Source organism: Larus michahellis, chromosome 1 (genome assembly GCF_964199755.1).
Source record: "Larus michahellis chromosome 1, bLarMic1.1, whole genome shotgun sequence".
Classification (NCBI taxonomy): Eukaryota; Metazoa; Chordata; class Aves; order Charadriiformes; family Laridae; genus Larus; species Larus michahellis.
In genome coordinates, this window is record NC_133896.1 from 197763535 (window position 1) to 197782274 (window position 18740).

Consider the following 18740-nt stretch of genomic DNA (forward strand, 5'->3'; position numbering starts at 1 on the left):
GTGTCAACAGTACTTTTTCAGAGATCCATACTTAAAATACTTTAAATCTTAATCCTTCAGATATTTTTACAGAAGTCTTTTCCAAGAGATAAAGGAAGCTTTAGCAAATCAGTTCCTATATTTCTTGCAAGTCTGTCTCCTGCGTTACTATTGCCTCCTCTTTCAAATCCAGAATCCAAACATGAGGGCATGGAAGATCACCAGAAACAGTGATCAACCGTACAAACTTCACCATTCTTTTTTTCAGAACTTTCACTGAACTATACATAATTATTTATGTAGTTACATCTTGAGATTAGTATTTTAAAATTACACCTACAAAATTTAAGAAAGCTTACATAAATTTGACCTATACAAATAACTATAAATCTATGTTTGCAAGACACTTTAAAATGAGCCCTGGGAATAACACTTTCTTCACATTCACAACGCTATTAGAAGCCTAAGTGAATTTAATAAATTGCTGGCATGGGAGAAAGTTGTGATGTGTAGAGATATAACTATGTGTTTACACAGTTCATATCACTCCAACAAGAAGAAAGTGTAGCCAAGAAAAAGGATTTGCAACTCTTCATCAATCTGTTCTCTACAATCAAGCCGTATAATCAGTGGCCTCTCATTGTCACGGGCCATTCCGTTAAGGATACAAAGAGAGTTTAGAAGACCCAAGAACGTTTTCCCCAGATTGTCTCAGGGAATATTGTGAGGAAGTCAAATCTTTTTTATCTTGTAAACTACAATACAGGGTTCACTCCAGAGCTCTCTTCCTCTGTCAACATGCTGTTCTATCATTTCTTTTTATTATTTATACCCAGGTTTTTTTATTTTTGTACCCTTAGTAGGTAACATCCTTGTATGAATAAATATAAACCATTAGAAATACTTTGAGAGCACTAACTTTGCTTCAACAATATAGCATGTAAGAAGAAATTGGTCAAGCTGTAATTTCCACAAAAGATACAATAAGACATTCTGAAGAGATTACTCAGCAATTTACAGAAGTGGAACAGGCAGGCATCTTTCTGCTTCAGCAGGATTATTAATAAAACACAAATAATTTAATGATTTAAGCCACGTACAGAAAGTTTTTACATCCTGGTAAATTCCGGCTATGTACAGCTGATTGACAATTGATCAAGGTGAGAAGTGACTTAGGTGTTAAAGACTTACATTATTTAAGTGCCACTAAATTAAATCTATTTCCATAATAAATCTACTGCTAAGGAGTTATAACTGGGCTATAAAAAGCCACTCCAAGCTGAAGCTTGGCAGTTAATTTTCTGCTGTTGAGTAAAACAGAAAACTTTACTGTTGGACCAAGTGTGCTCACGTAAATCCAAGTCATTTTTCATACTGATTCAGATATAGTGTCTAGAGGAATACTTTCTATTCTCTTTAAGAAGCGTTACATTATGTTATACTGTTTACTTAACCATCATTAAATCAAGGTACTAGTACATAGTATGAAGGAAACGTTACCTTCCTATTTCTGTAAGGCAGCACTATATGCAGTAAGGACTGATACATGAAGAATTTACAGAAACCACTAATTAAAGGTCATCTGGAAGGAAGAACCACATTGTGAGGCGAAAGTAACACTCAGCCTGCCAAATTACATGAAAAGCACCGGGTTTCACTACAGAAGTCTCATTAATGGCAATCCTTTAAGTCAATACGTAAGTAATAAAGCCTGTTTAAATTAGGAAACTATTTTTCAAGCTTCCATTAGAAAATATGGCAAAGAGCATAGAGTTTCTTTATTAACATATTAAGTAAACACTTTGTGGAAAAGGAAAAGATGTAGAAGTAGTAACTGTGCAAGAAGAGATATTTTGATAACGTACAGAGAATTTGGAGGATTTAGGAAGAGAACTAACATGTAAGAATAAAGAACAAACCATGATAAAATAAAGACAAGCCATGATACTAAAATCACACAAGCACACTAAAAAGTCTGCAAGCTACTCACACAGAATATAGTACTCCCTCTTGCAATCAGTTAGGAAATGATCCCAGGCAATTCCCCATTTCTGATGATGAGTTTGTTTGGGTTTGGTTTGGGTTTTTTTGTGTGTATGTTGTGGGTTTTTTTTGCCAAACTTCATTAGAGAAAGCCTCCCAAAGATTAAGCAAGTAGACAATATTCAGTACCACTTTGTCTCAGCATACAGCTCTCTCCAGTGGTGTTGCAGACACTTGCAGCTTCCACAAGACTCAAGTGACCCAACAGCATTTTTTCAGACGTGACAGAAAGCAAAAATGACAAGAATAAAATTGCCTTTTTTTTTTTGCCATTTATGAAACAGCATTTTCACCAAAATAAACCCAGTTCGAAAAAAAGGATGAGAAACTACATAACAGAATTCACCACTAAACCAATCAACAACCTAAGGAAAAACAAAATTGCTCTGTTATTCTGGGACCTCAGCTTTCATACTTCTACCCAAGACTAAGTAAATGGAATGTAGGAATTATAATTGTAATTTCTTATTTCTGTCCATGGCTGTAGGAAGAGAAATTATAAGGAGATAAAAATTGGAAGACTATAGCAAAAGATTCTGACAGAGAAAGAAAAAGGAAAAGACACAACTGACCAAAGAAATAAAGATTTAAGATTTAGAAAAGTGTAATTATTTGGTTCATAATGTAGAAAAGAGCGTAGGCTGACAAAATATGATGTTAGTAAAATAGACATCTGCAATATATTTGTCAGACAAGAAAAATACTAGGGAAAACATTCCACCTTATTGCTTGTCAGGTGGTCATTTACACAAGCATACCATAAAAAAGGCAAGTACACAACAAGCAGACTATGAGCAGTCCTCAGAGTGTTTAACATTGAATGCAAAGTACGTGACATAACAAAAATGGTAATATTACAAAAAAGTGCCGTAAGTCATTCAAACTGGCTTGAACTTAAATTTGGTTAGACAGGAGCCTGACAGTTTTCACCTAATACACTTACTAAACATTTCCAGTCCTGTAGTAATTTATTTTGATCTACAAAAATACAATTCCTTAAAGAACTGGAAAAAGAATGCACAGAAGGAGCTACAAATAGGGAGGATGTCATTATACTCACAAAATCAGAAATGTAAGGGTTGGATGTAGAGGATTTTGCAAAAAGATAACACACTTCCAGTGAGGAGGAAAAGCAGGGAGAAAGGCAGATGCAGAGAACAGAGGTAAGTTTCATTAAGTCTGAGAAAAAGCTATTAAGTTTTTGACAATGACCTTTTCACCTTAACCTTCAAAGGATGAAGTCTCACATACTAAAGGTCACTATCAAACACTATGAAGTTTAGCTACATTAGAAAGGCTGCTAACACTTCTTGTTTTCTTGATAGTCTCCATGTAAAAAAAAAAAATCAGTCACTTCATTTTTTAAAAACTTGAAATACTTACATATGCTATGTAAAGGATCTTCAGTTGAGTGTTAATGGCTCAATCACGTCCAAGAATAAATCCAAGATGAAGTAACTAAACTCAATGTATCACAAATCTGACAGAGCCGTCTAAAAAGATGACAGTTTCCCTGTCCTCTAGAATACAAATACCAATTTAGGAAAAGAGTACTCTTGGGGGCAAAGAATATGCTCTTATGCTAAAGAAAACTTGCCCAAAGCTTCTGAAAAGCCACGATATACATATTCTCTTGAGACTCTACATTTTAACAACAAAGCCTACAAAAATTGTCTTTATTGATTAAGTCCATGCCTTCACAGGCTATACTTCGAGATGATTTGTATAGTTTAAGAAAAAATGCAGTCAAAAAAATACCTGGAGTCTACAATAAGGGCATGGTCTAAGGAAAGCTAAAATTAAAGTCCATATATTGACCTAACTCAAGAAATAAGACCTCTCACAATCTTCTTGTTTATGATTGCAATAAGACAAAAAAAAAATGCAGTTTTTCATACAGGAGACTCAAACTAATCAGTACTAAACTGAAACACAAGTGTTTTGTTTGAAGGTATGCTTTGAAATACTGATGAGATCTGAGAATAAAGCATGGTAATTTAATTATTACAAGTGACACTCAAGGAGAATTCTGTAAGATTGTAAAGCTCACAAAACTGCATTTAGTCTACCATTGGTGAACGAAGACTCATTAACCTCTCCTTGACATATTCACCTGGCTTCTGTAGGGGATGCCTTTGAGATACCCTGCCTTTCTGGTACTGGTGAGAAATCTGACATACTGATGCTCAAAAGACATTTGTCAAGCGACACACACAGAGTCCTGTTTATTTCTCCAGAAGGATGGAGAGCATAAATCAGTGAGCTATAAGCATCAGTTGAGACCACAGGCATAAGTGTTCTGGACATCTTTCGGCATTTCACAGATAGTGAACCAATAGCACATGGATCAGCTGCAGGATAATTCTGCTTCCATTCCACCACATGAAACCATCACACACACCAACATTAGCTATATGGGTGGTTTTCAGAAAGATGAGAAATGTTCACAACATCCTATCTGTATGTTTGAGCTATGCAATACTAAAGAGAATCAGTGAAATTTGGCCACATGAGCCTCCTCATTAACTATTACTGCATCTGGGAATGCTGCTCTCAGTGGGAAACTTGAAATAAAATAAAAAGATCTTCCATCAAGAAAGCCACATGCACGCACTTGCTTGACCAGAACTACCCTCACATTTAGTCAGGATATAGGTTATTCTCCAGCCTATAAACACAGAACAAAACTTAAGTTTCACAAACATCATATAAGTATACAATCCCACAGGATATGATTTTGCCAATATTCAGAGACAAATAACGTTTATATTAAATTGACACAAGCAGTGAATAAATAAAGTCTCTGTTTTGAAACGCACAAATTGAAAGCAGAAGTGATTTGGAGATGTATACAATTCCAACACAGTGGTCACAGTCAATGTCCATGCCAAAGGAACAAAACCGAGTTTTAAGCTGTTTGTCCCCTTGATTGGGGTGCAAGTAAAGTTTTCATACTACTAAGTGAATTCAAACAACCACTTAGTAAAAGTTGTAAGTAGTAATCAGAGCCCTTGGGAGAGGAGAGCTGCACCACAAAGACTGGGAAATACAGAAATAAGAAAGAATTGGAGCCAAACTGAGATGGCCATTGTAAACAAACTGGAAAGAAAAAAAAAACCACACAAAAAAAACCACTTCAACAGCTAAAACCAAGGGGGGGAAAAAAAAGTGCTCCTGCATAGTAATGACTGGGTATCAAGAAGATACTGAAATACCCTTAAAAGTCTGCTGAACACCCATTTTCAAAGAAATACCAGGTAAAACTTCATTCTCCTGTGGCAATTGGCAACAGGTATATTCAATCAAAAGTTACTGTGTCTACACTGAAGACCTTCATACTTTCAAATGAAAGCAACTGCACAGACATAATCTGAGAATTCGTGAACCAGTGTGGTGTTTTTAAAGCTTTTTAAAGATATTTAAAAATTAAGGTATAGTACACTTCAATCTTAAAAATTTAAGTTAACTTTAAAAATGAAGGTGTAGTACAAGAAAATAAAGGCAGCACTGTCACTAACAATGCAGAGCAAAAAAGTAATACTGCTAGTGCAGCTGCACCAGTTTGATACCAATAATATTTGAAGAGTTTAGAGAAAATCTGCATGCTAAAGTAAGACTTTTAAACACGAGGATAAATGTAACTTCTAAGGTTATATTACTCTGGGACAATTCATGTTTGATCAGACTGTGATAAAACAATTTGCACTTTCCTTACACCAAAAATCATTTATGTAAACATTAAATTGGAAATCATAGATGGATGGAGGCAGAGATGGATCAGATTGTCTCTCAGTGAAACACTGCAAGAAAAGACCAGAGAAACAGAAATGTTTGAAAGTATAAAGACTCCATCTGAAACCCTAAACAAGAATATATGCTACAAGTCTGAAAGACAATCAAATGTAAGGGGGAAAAACAAGAGGCTGAAGGGGGGTCCTATGCCTAGGTCCAGGCACAGAAAATCACCACAAGACTATACACTAGTGCTACACAACATTAATTCTAGACAAGGTACTTCAAAAAACAAACAAACAAAACCCCACAAACCCAAAGCCTCAACATCTAACACATTTCAAGGTACTGGCAAGAACTTGCTTGGAATATTATGTACAACTACCAGCACCTATCATTGAGAGAACTTAGAAAAAGCACACATAAAGTCTACTACATCAGGAGAGCATTTATCTACAGAGGTGACAAGAAGAGACAGTCAGAAGGATAAGTGGAAGAGAGGCAGAAATCACTATAAATACCAGGAATACTGGAAGATCCCAACCAAAGAAAGTGAACCACCATAAGACAAAAGCTCAAAGATAAATAGCTCAGACAATGAAGAAAACATGGTAATTAGAGGAAGATTCCTAGTTTTTAATTTAAAGTTTTGGAATAACTTTCTGGACAACAACTGAAGCAAATATCCAAATAGAATATAACAGAACTCATTCAGTATACAAAGGAGATTAGTATCTTGCTGTTGTAGGCTACATGGATAGTTATTTGAAAAAGCAGACCTTTCACTCTACAAAATACCTTTTACCAGAATCACCAGGAACACTGACATGTAGTTCTTAGACTGGTATTCTAAAACAAGAGAAGAACTGACAACGAGCCTAGGTATCAAAATTTCACAATATCCCTAGTCTATGTCCATAGTTTTGACACAGCCCTCTTTTAGCAGGGGAGCTATTTTAAGAGTTAGTAAGGCAAGAATGATTTGTTTCTTTCCCCCAATAGCTGGAAAGGAATGAGGGGAAGGAGGCAGGAATTATTATTTTCCTTTACATTAACTCTATTTTCAAAACAACATAAAAAACAGTCATAAAACCCTCACATGACTTGCCTTGCATTACAGAATTTAGAAGGCTAACATCTATAGCATTTATACACAAAGGGAGAAAAGAAAACACTCAAGAGCAGCATGGAAGCCACGGGGAAAATAAGGGGAACATGACAGAAAGCAGCAGACAACTACAACAGACAGACATTAGGTACAAATAAGTTTCATCACTGTAGTGCCCCTTAGGAGGAAACAATGCTTGGTATTATTTTAGTACACCATTTATTTAGAAAAAAAATGCCTTATTGAGCCTTACCATGACAGTTTGTTTGGGTTTTTTGGCAAGAATTAAAACCAAACAAAAAAAAAAAAAAAAAACACAAACATTAAGAATACTAACATGCTACCACAGAAGCAAAACAATATTTTTGTAAGATTTCACAGATGGACAACTGTCATGGTTTCAGTTGGGATAGAGTTAACTTTTTTACTAGCAGCTGGTATAGTGCTATGTTTTGGATTTGGGATTAAAATACTTTTGATAGGTGTTTTTAGTTGTTGCTGGGCAGCCAAGGCATTTTCTGCTCCTTATAACACCCCACCAGCAAGTAGACTGGGAGGGCACAAAAAGCTGGGAGGGGATAGAGTTCAGGACAGCTGAGCCCAGCTAACCGAAGAAGTATTCCATGCCATACGACATCATGGTCAGTATATAAAGGTGGGGTAAGAAGAAAGAAGGGGGCAGGCATTCACAGTGAGACCATTTGCCTTCCCAAGTAACCATTATACAGGATGGAGCCCTGCTTTCCTGGAGACGGCTGAACACCTGTCTGCAGATGGGAAGTAGTGAATTAATTCCTTGTTTTGCTTTGTTTGTGTGTGCAGCTCTTGCTATACCTATGAAACTGTCTTTATCTCAACCCAGGAGGTTTTTTTCCCTCAGTTTTACTCTTCTGATTCTCTTCCCCACCCCAACTGCGGAGAGAGTGAGCAAGCGACTGCGTGGTCCCAGTTGCTGGCTGGGGTTAAACCACAACAACTAATGTAAAGTTGCTTTAGTAACAAGTTCGAATTTTTATATAAAATGAGACTCTCTTCCCTTCCTAACTTCATATACAATGTAAAAAATACAAAATTAAATGCCTCACACCCTATTGCAAGTGATTCGATACAAAGTTACTAAAGACCAAACAAAAAAATGCTAGCGGTGTGGATTGAATTGTAAGACCTAAAAGAAAGCATTTGCACTGCAAAGTCAGATGTTGTGCTAAACAACAATCAGTAAAATTATAAACAAACATTCATATTAGGACTGCATATAGAAATCTTAGTACTAAAATCACATTCAACTCGGTGTCTTAAAAATAGGAGTTGTCTACCCAGATGGCTTCTATCAGTTTAGCTTTTTTTCCCTCCAGCTTACTTGAAGATTTCATTTGCTTTTTGCAAAACTAAGTGGCAGAAAACCACAGATTGAAAAAATGATCGTGTCCCTGAAGATAGAGGAAAAACTTATAATTGTGATTACAAAGCACAAGTTAGATGAAGACTTAACTACAACCAGGTGACCTAAGTGAATTCGTGGTAGGTTTTTAAGACCATAGGACTAGAAAAAACTTAAGTGACAGAGCCTAGTCATGTGCTATCATACATGAACCCACCAGTAAAGATCACTCTAAAAAAAAAAAAATTGAAGCTGAAGACTCTTTTGGTGTTTCAATCTGCAGAGTCCTAACTAACCTTTGACATCTATCTCTACACTTGACCAAGACATAAGTTCTTTGCCAATAACCTATTCACTCCTGTAACTTATTCTAACACAGGTATTTATTCCTTAGAATTATTTAGCCCTGACGAGTTGTGTTTTCACAGAACGGATGAGGTCAGAAGGAATCTCTGTAGGTCACCTGGTCCAATCCCCTTGCTCAAGAAGGGTTGCCTAAAATCAGTTGCTGGGGACTGCATCCAGATGGCTTTTGACCATCTCCAAAGATGGAGACTCTGCAGCCTCTTAGGGCAACCTGTGCCAGGGCTTGGTCACCATCACAGCGAAAATGTGTTTCCTGATGTTCAGAGGCATCCTCCTGTGTTTCAGGTTTACGCCCATTGCCTCTGGTCGTGTCACTGGGCACCACTGAAAAGAGCCTGGCTCTACCTTCTTTGCACCCTCCTTTCAGAAATTTACAAACATTGATACATTTTAATCCTGGCATAGGTAGAAACAGGAGTGTATGTAATGCTACAGCTATGCCAACGTTGGCAGTAAGTTTCCAAACTCTGTGGTTTATTTTCCCCTTTGGAATCAATGCTTAATATTTAGTTATCCTTCAGTTGCAGCTCCTAATGCACTCACATTAGGACACGAGGAGATGGAATGAAGCTGCATCAGGGGAAGTTCAGACTGAACGTCAGGAAAAGGTTCTTCACTGAGAGGGTGGTCAGCCACTGGAACAGGCTCCCCAAAGAAGTGGTCACAGCACCAAGCCTGTCAGAGTTCGAGGAGCATCTGGACGATGCTCTTAGTCATACGGTTTAGTTTTAGGTAGTCCTGCAAACAGCAGGGAGTTGGACTCCACCCCTATGGGTCCCTTCCAACTTGAGATATGATTCTATGACATAGTTGCTGCACAGAGAAAACCAAACTCTGTGTACTTCAGTTTGTAGGTTATGCTTTCACTTAGACTTAGATCTGTGCTGATATGTAGTAAGGACACACATCTCATTTTACTAGACTGGATCACTTCCTTACAATACCCCAATACCACCCCACCCCGCCAAGAAGGGCAAAGATCTACCCAGAAGAAAAATCTAAAGCACATCAGCATTAACAAAAAAAAAAAACCCAAATCAAAACAACAATGAAAAGCCCCACACACCCCACACTGGATTATGTTTCATAAATAGAAACAATTAGGACACACGTAACACCTATAGGAGATAACAGTAAAAAAACTCAATAGAAACTAATCTTTACTCATTGTTAAAAGGATGGGCTTTGCAAATTGAGACGAGGAAGCTTTAAAGTATTAACAAATACAGCTGCTTGCACTATTACTGTAAGCATACAATCAAGATACAACTGTTCAGCGAGTTTCCATCTATTACTTAAGGTAAAAGAACTGTTGATGTGTACATTATAGTTGCTGTCTCCTGACTCCCCTGAAGTTAGAAGGTTAACACAGCCAAACCAGACTAACGAACACCTCTAGTAAATCCTGTTGACAACTGAATCCATCACTAATCCACCTGTCTGCTCACAGCCAGATGTTGCTGCTTCTTTAGCAGAAAAAGCTGGAATTGTCCACACCTCAGCCAGATTCTCAGCTCAAGAGCAGTCTGTCTTAATTAAGTCTTTAAGACAAACAGCTCAGCTTAGCATGGAAACAGCTGAGATATGGACACACTTACTTCTACCAGCTGCAGGACCAACAAGCTGTATCAGCCAAATGGAGTAGACAGTTTAGGGGTTATAGGAAAGGCATTCAACCAAGAAATAAAGTTAATGAGAGGGGACATGTGAAATAAAAATCCAAGCAAACAAAAAAAACCCGAACAAACCAACCACACAAAACTCCACAAACTCCATACACCACAGTTTAGGAACCTCAAGGCTGGAAGTCTAAGAAATATCGAATGTGAGAGAGAAAGTAGGATTTACTTGGACAATGAAGGACTGGAATCAGAAGCCTGAAGAGGTATGAGGACAAACCAGACAGAGAAGTCCCTAGAGAGACATCGGGGTCGGGGGGGAGGGGGAAGATTCAGCTGCAGGGCGGCATGAGAAGACACATCCAGCAGAAGTCAGTCCTTTCTAGGGCCTGCAGTATAACATGCAATCATCACGTGTTATGCTGCTCTTCTACCAATAATGAGTATTTGCAAGAATCTACTGAAAAGCTCTTGCACCTCATCCCACTTAATGCTGGTTAAAAAAGAAAAACTTATTGCTACTAATAGCATTCCATTAATTTAATTAGTGGTAACGTACCTAAAGGTTACAACCTAATGACTCACAGGGGCACATCCATATAGTGAATTTGTTTACTAAGTTTGCTTAAAAAGAAACAGCAAAAGTATGAAAATAGTTGCAAAATCATTTATTAAGAATTAAGGAGCCGATTTACCTGATCCTTCACTACCTCTTCCTGATCCTTCACTACGTCTTTCCATACCACAGGACTTCTTTCTCAATCAAAGCAAAGCAGCTACTCAGCTTTTCTCCTTGTAATTTAATGTGTGCCCCTTATTACACCCTATTTAAATGATGCTCTGAGGAGACTTAATTTCCTAATGGGCTTCTATGCAGGACTCACCACTGTAATATGTTAACATGCCATAAAAATTAACTTGTTTTCACAACAATTTCACAAAATTTTTCGTAAAAAAAATGAGTATTCTTCCCATTTTATAGATGAGTAACCTGAGTTACAGACTGAAATTTAAGAATTATCCACCAATTTTGCCTGCACAGTTAAGAGAAATTTAGGACACAACTTTTAAAGTACACCATGTTATCCAGTACTGTGTCTGAAACTAAAGCTTCTGTTGAGCCATGCAGAAGTAGTCAGGGTCTAGAGCCTGCCTCCCAGGAAATCAATGCACTTCTAAATCAAACTTTCTATAAGATCTTAAACAGACTCATCTGGGATCACAAGAAACTAACAGAAAGAAAGAATTCCAGTATTCCAAAGTGACATTCAATCACCCAAATCACTAGAGATGCTTTCCCTTCCCACAGTCCCCTGTCAATTCATTTCACATTTTCCAGCTTTTGGCAAATGTCAGCCAACTTTGATATGCAGCTGTAATTCCTAAATACAGCAAGTTGCAAATTATATATAAATCATAACTAAGACTACCATAACACGTACTTATGCAGACAGAAATGAATTAAAACTGTTTCCTACTTTTAAAAAGAAACTGCAATTGAATATTGTTTTAAGGCACTTCTGTATGTAATATGGAAGATTAAGGGTGCAATGACCCAGTAAGAAATAAAAAGTTACTGTAAATGTGCTCATATATAACACTATATGCACAACCTGATGGAGAGCTTGCTATAGGCAACACCTTCAAAATGTTTCAAGTTGTCAAAATACAGATATACCAGTCATTAAAGTGAGAGCAGAATATTTCTTTCTGAAAATTGTACATGCATGAAAATTTCTGTTCTTAATTCCCTCGGTTACAGAAATGCTTCTAAGAACTGCAGACTACATAATCTAAGCTGGGCAAATGGAAGGGAAATGCATCTCTTACTTGCTATGTCTCTGAAAAACTCCCTCACAAATCTTCTGAAGAGTTTATCATTGGGCTTAACCATTCTTTCTTCCACTTCCAAAACAAGGAAAGCAAAATGCCTTATACTGACTAGTTCACACTCTCAGAGGAAGAAAACCCAATGTAAACTTTATTATATACCATGAAGTAAGTTTCCACAATTCATCTCCCTTAGACCTTTGAAAAAGCACTGGGTGGCACACAGAGTGTCCATAGACATTGTCCCACACAAAAGGTTCACAAATTGATGGTACAAAAAGCTACAGTTTTCCGTATACTTTGTTTCTATGTACAGGAAGTCATAATGAACTACACACAATGCTTCATACTGAACTGTCAAATAACAAAATAATTATCAGACACAGTATCACACATAATGGTAAGCTGCTTAGCACCTCTGTACATTTTCCCCAAGAGAACTCTTTCAAATTTTAAGTAGGTAGATGGAGAAAAAAAAATCCCAAAAGTTTCCATGAAGTATCTTCTACTCATTTCTCATAATTGAGATGAGTTGTTGTAAGTTCTTCTTTGTTAAAAACAGAAACCTAACACATGTAGCGCCAAAGATTTCCCAGAAATCTGATTGTCTTCACTGAAACTCTACATCCAAGTAACAAAGCAGTACTACTAGAAGTGAACAGTCAAACTCAAGGTGGCCCACAGATTACATACAAAAAGTTTTGATGTAAATTTGTTTTTAAGACTTCCTCATGAGCAGTATGTTCACACTCAGCGTGGGTAACTTAATTTTTTTTTTAAGTTTTTAAAAATAGTCAGTTGTTTTTTTTTTCCTTCTCTCCTTTTTAAGACTTTCAGAATTCTAATTCTTGATGTTGCATTGAGCTACAATGTGGATACACTGGGGATGTCTCAGAGAGAACCAGAGGCTGCTTTGATAGAAGTTGTGGACAACTAATGGGCGTATTTACACAAGAGGTAGAAAGCCTCATTCAACAGTTACTTTCTAAGTGATTACCAATTAAGTTTTAGCTGAATCTAGTCCTCTTTAAAAGAGGTACAAAATATAGTTTAGGTGACTATACAATGGAAGCAATTAAGACAATAACATTTTTGACTGCTAACTTCGTGTTGGTTTTGCCCACTAAAAAGTGTGCAAGTGAAGCATCTCATTTCAGCAGCAGAAGCATCCACGAGGATCCCTAATTAAGTCAGAGAAAAAGTACACGCAGTTAGTATTGTCTGGAACCGATCTTTAAAGAACGGGATCTAAATTAGAAAACCCCAGATGGGGTCCTGATCCCTGGTTACAGTACTACCATATAAATGGTGACAGACACAAGATGATTAGTACAAACATGCCCATCTGTTCTCAGTGAGGTATGGCACTTTTTTTTTATTATTATTATTTCTTGAAGCATATTAATACCAAAGTTGTCATGAGCTGAAGATCAGGCAGTACAAAACAAGCCGAATGAATGCAGAATGTTTTTCCAATGCTTGGGATGGGATGTGAAAAAGTAAATTCCGCAGATGGAGACAAAGTAATGGAGGTCTTCATCCTCAGAACCTACTTGAAGGACTTCCTCGCACTTTAGAAAAGGTTGAAAAGCAGCAGAGACAGACAGTAATAACCTTTAAAAAGAGTAGAACCATTAAAATTTTTGATTCTTAAAAACAAAGTCAAACTATTAGTTGTATTTTATAGAATTGTTTCAAATTAGATGTGTTACAGTAATCACCCACATTAATAGCATTTTTACTGTGGAATCCAAAATGTTCCAAAGAGTTTTTGAAATAAAGCACTAACTTAATAAAATAACAAAGTTTGTTTTCATCCATACACTGCACTTTTGATATGTTTTACTTAAGCATCAGAACTAAGCAGAAAAAAAAACAAAACAAGTTTTCTAGGAGACTACATTCAACTGAAGATGTCACCAATAGAAGAGCAATAGGTATGTAGGAGTATGATACACTATCTTACTACTTGTCTACCACACACCAGAACTACTTTTTGGTTCTAATAAAGGAACTTGTCTGAAGGGGCAGGGGGACTATGTCAAGAAAGAGGAAGGTATGTATTTGGGCTAAGTAATATTAAGGGAAAGTGGTATTAGAATGAAACTGTTAGGGAAAAATAATGAGTTTTAGCATCATGTTTTCCTCATTTTCCCACTTCGCATGCTTTTACTGTTCAGCTTCACATTTTCTTATTCATTGCTCCCATGAAAATTCTCCTTGTGCAACAAGTAGCCTTTATCACCTCTTCCAAACTCAGGCTTAAAAAAAAAAAAAAAAACCAAAACATTTACTCCAAAAGCACTTAAATGACAATCCCTCACTAAAAGACTCCTACACATACCCATACAACCTCTTGCTCCTCTGTATGAATATAAGCTGTGTGATTGAAGAAAGAAAGAGACAGAGAGGCAAAAAGCATAACCCGAGAGCCTGGTAGAGAGCAACGTATCCCAAAAGAAAATGCATCTCTTTTGATCTACAGGAGGTAACAGAGACTCCTGTTCTAGAGCCAAAAATGGATAATGCCCGAGGTCATGCCCATATTTCATTACTATGCTTTTCCAAATGCTAGCAATGACTGTTGGTTTTTATATTTTTAATTACAGCTTAATAATGACTTAGCTGACTTGCTCGATTTAAGTCCATAAGTAAGCTTGCTATATACAGTCTAAACCCAGTATTTATATGGTACACAAGAAAACAAAATAGCATACAAGTGTTACACACATATGCTTTTCCGTTTTAATATGCTTTAGCTTTTTCCTCAAAAACTGAACTACAGTTAATCCAGTCTGCATAGTAACCAGTAAACAGAATGCAAGAGACACATAAGCAAATGCTACTGTCTAAGAACCATATTTAAAAAAAACAACAATCAAACAAAACACCACACACACAACCACACCACACGCCCCCACCTCACAGTAATAAAGTACAACCTTCCTTCAAACAGAGACACAAGGTGTCACGCAAGTACTAAAGTACTCAACTACTTTCTCCAGTAGTGCACATTTTCAAGTGCTGGTGATGAACACAATACACACACCTCCGTTAAACTATCTTACCTGATTGTCTGTCACTACCAGTTTTCTTCTAGGGTGGTCTGAGCATAGCATACATTCAGCTGTTTCACACCTTTTTGACGTATTACTTGACACAAGTAAATACAATATTTGGAGCATATCTATATTACATACAAGACACACCAAGCAAAATTTCTGTAAACTGAAAACTTAACAATTCTACTAGTTTGGAAGGGGAAAACCTGAAGGAATGCGCATCACCTTATCTCCTCCCCAAAATGTGATTTGACACCCGCTCTCAACTACAAAGCCACTCAAATTTTCAAAGCTCCTTCTATTCCATCTCCAGCAAAGGGAAATCAGTTACAGCCAAAGCACCTACCCAGCAAGCACAAAACAAAGACCAACACCAGAATACTTCAGCAGTTGTGCTGAATGGGAAAACAGAACGCCTAAGAAAATAATCACAGCTCTCAGTAAGCAACGGCGCAGGAAGCAAACATAAAAGTCAGAATAAGGCTTGCACGGCAAAATCCAGCTCTGTAGGAGCTGATCTGCTGCAGTTTAATTTTCCAGGATTGTTCACCGTCATTAATTGTTGATTTGTTTTGAAGAACAGATAGTGATTTATTTGCAGCAGGTTGAAGTTACAGACCTAGATTCCTGACCAGGGGCTCTCAACGTAAACAATACATAACCTATAAATTAACCATTCTCCATCTGGCAATTCAGATGTAAAATTCATAGTTTTTCATCTACCAAGCGGCGGCAACCACTATCACCACCATCCCCCCCTTCTTTCCCGAGCGCTTTCTAACAGAGCCTGATGCAAAGGGGGAGGGAAAAAGAAAGGGAGAGAGAAAGAAAAAAAAAAAAAAAAGAAAAGAGAAGCCAGCATGAAAGAAAAGGGCTCGCACAAGTAGGGACCCACCAAACCCAGGTCCTCGGCAGCGGCCACCTCCTCCCGGCTGAGGATCCGCGCGGAGCGGAGAGACCCAACCGGGCGGGGAGGGCTTGGAAGGGCGGGTGTGGGGGGGTGGCGGTCCCCCCGCCAAGCCCGGGCAAGCCGCGCGGGAGCCCCGGTGCAGCCCGAGCGGGGACTAGGCCGGCTGCGAGGGGACACCCGGAGAGCCGCGGCCGTTCGCCACAACGGGCGAGCCCGCCCCGCCGCCACCCGCCCCCGCCGCGAGGAGCCACCGCCGCCGAGCGCGCGACACCGCCCGCCGGGCCATCCCGGGGCGGGGGAGGGGGTGACCCCCCCCGCCCCAAGGCCACCGCGCCGGGCGAGGGGCACAGCGCACCCCGGCCAAGGTCACCCCCCGCACACTCCGCGGGGCCCCGCCGCGCCCGGGGCGGGAACCGGGGGGGGGGGGGGGGGGCGGCAAATTTAATTTGCGACGCCGGCCATGGGGAAGGGGGGAGGGGAGCAGCCCCGCCAAGGAGCGAGGGGGATGGGGAGGGGGGCTCCGCCATGGGCCAGGGCGGGGGGGGAGGGGGAGTCCCCCCTTCCTCCCTTCCTTCTCCTCCAGCGCTGGCCGCGGAGCTCGGTCCGAGCGGGCGCCCCCCGCCCAAAGAAAAGGAAAATGGAGCGGGGACGAGGTGGGGGGTAACGGCGGCCGAGGCGCCGGGCTCCTTACCCCGCCGCAGCCGCCTCTCCTCGCTGGTCCCAGGCGGGTCCGCTCCGCGCTGCCGCTGCTCCGGGCTGGGAGAGGAGCTGCCGCCGTAGCCGCAGCCAATCGCCTCTAACCCCCTCCCCTTCCGCAGCTCGCCCCGGTCCCCCTGTCGGCTTCAAAATGGCGCCAACTTGTCTCCGGCTGCTCCAATGGAACCGCCGGGGGAAGCGAGCGGGGCCAGAGCGGGGCAGCAGCGCCCCCTGCCGGCACGCGCAGCCGCCACGCCGCGGCCACCAGTCGCCGGGACCCCGCGGCCGGCGCTCCCCGCAACGGCCGGCCCGGCCCGCCGCCCAGCACGGCTGCCGGGCGATAGCTGGGGGATGAAAAAGTCACGACCCCTCCTCACGAGTGCTGGCGCCCCGGGGCCTGGTCCAGGCGCGGGGTAGACTAAGCCCGCCTTCCCCCGGCGGAGCATCGGTACGAACCCCCGCCAAAAGTAGGTCCGGAAAGGCGCCGGGAGATTTCCAGGCTGGCGGCGCGGGACAACCCGCTTCGGCGGCCCCCCCGGCGGGAACCGCAGCACCTACGGAGCCGGAGACGGTGAACGGGGGGATAAAAACAAACGGCCCGGGTGGAGAGAGGACCGGGCAGGCGGCCGGCGGACAAACCACAGCCCATTATCTGCTGGTGTGCTCTGTCCAAATGAGCGAAATGAGTGTTTCACCCCAACAACGCGAATTATTAAAGGATTATTGTAAAACAATAAGGAATAAAGTTACTCAACTGCAGGGAAAGAGCAGAAAAAGTAGCAGAAATCGCCCGTCGAGCCCTTTGGTTTTGCTTCAGTGAGTGCAAGAGTTTCAGGGGCGCCCTTACAGGAAAAGGCAAACAGAAAAGTGACGTAATTTCGCCTCACTGCTACAGAGAAAACGCTGCATTTATGAATGACACATCAGAACATGGAACTGTTTAGGGTATGATGATTTAAAAGACATAAACCTTCAGCAGATCTGCTGAAATATACTCTGGGCTTTGCCTGGTGTGAGAAACATACTTAAATAGCATGTTAGCCACGACATTGTAGGTAGTATTTAAAATCTTTAAATAAGTTCCCTTAGGCTTTCTGAACTTGCTAATGTATTGTAACCAGCTTGTCTTATTTTCAGACAAGTTTTAGACTAAGTTGAATATCCTCATCTTCTAATGAAGGCTATGTCAGTCCTACCAGGATAGATGGCCAGGGCTATTACATAAAATTCACTTTTCAGGCCCCAAAACTCTCCTTGTTTACAATTCTGGGTGAATTAAGTTTGTCACACTCTTACTGAAAACAAAAGTACTGCTGCACGGACAGTCAAGAGAGGAACACTTTATCTGATGTTTTCATATTGCCCATTATCGGGAAGAATCCTGCACCTGTGAAGGATATAATTTTTGGATGCAGGTTGAACAATTTCCCCTCGGTCCCCTCCACTTCCATCTGTCTGGGCTTAGGTAAAATAGAAATATAAAATCTGAGGCTGGGGAACACATCCTTTTCCTGTGGAGGGCTTCCACGCGTGTGCGAGGATGCTTACAAGCCAGCAGAAGAGTTAAACATTCATACAGGTATTGAAACCGCGAAACCGGGTGCATAACTGTGAAAATAACTACTTTGTGCGGAAAAGCTTCGCTCGATTTTACCGACGGGGCGGGCTGCAGCGGCAAGTAACGCTCCCAGCTGCCGTCAGGGCTCCCGGCACGGTGGAGCCCTGGAAAAGCGGATCCAGGTGCGTGTAACGGGGGCCTCCCCCCGTCACGCTCTGCCCTTCACGTCGTGCCCGCACCAAGACTCTTTAACATTTCCGAAATCGACATTTTGAGCTAATTCTTCACTCCTCCCTTCGTCCCTCCTCTACTCTCCCTTTCGGTTTCGCGACCCTCGAAGCGCGGAACCGTCGCCGCGTTCCGTGAGGGGCGCTGGGCTGCGGGCGCCGCGGCCTGCGCGGCCCTCAGGAGGGAGCCCGCCCCACACCGCTCCGCCCGCCGGCCGGGGGCCGCCCG

The 18740-nt window shown here is 40.8% G+C and overlaps 1 protein-coding gene across 5 annotated transcripts in view; it reads right to left on the bottom strand.

The window, feature by feature from the left end:
- Positions 1-16914, bottom strand: part of PDS5B (PDS5 cohesin associated factor B) — a 116746-nt gene extending 99832 nt beyond the window's left edge. For 2 of the 5 annotated variants that reach the window (XM_074567866.1, XM_074567859.1), the window contains exon 1: positions 16722-16914. The gene's annotated coding sequence lies outside the window, so the exon portion shown is untranslated. Of the gene's footprint in view, positions 1-16015; positions 16251-16721 lie in introns of those variants that run through there. The other 3 variants (XM_074567863.1, XM_074567846.1, XM_074567852.1) reach the window with 2 other exon arrangements.
- Positions 16915-18740: the final 1826 nt, after the last annotated feature.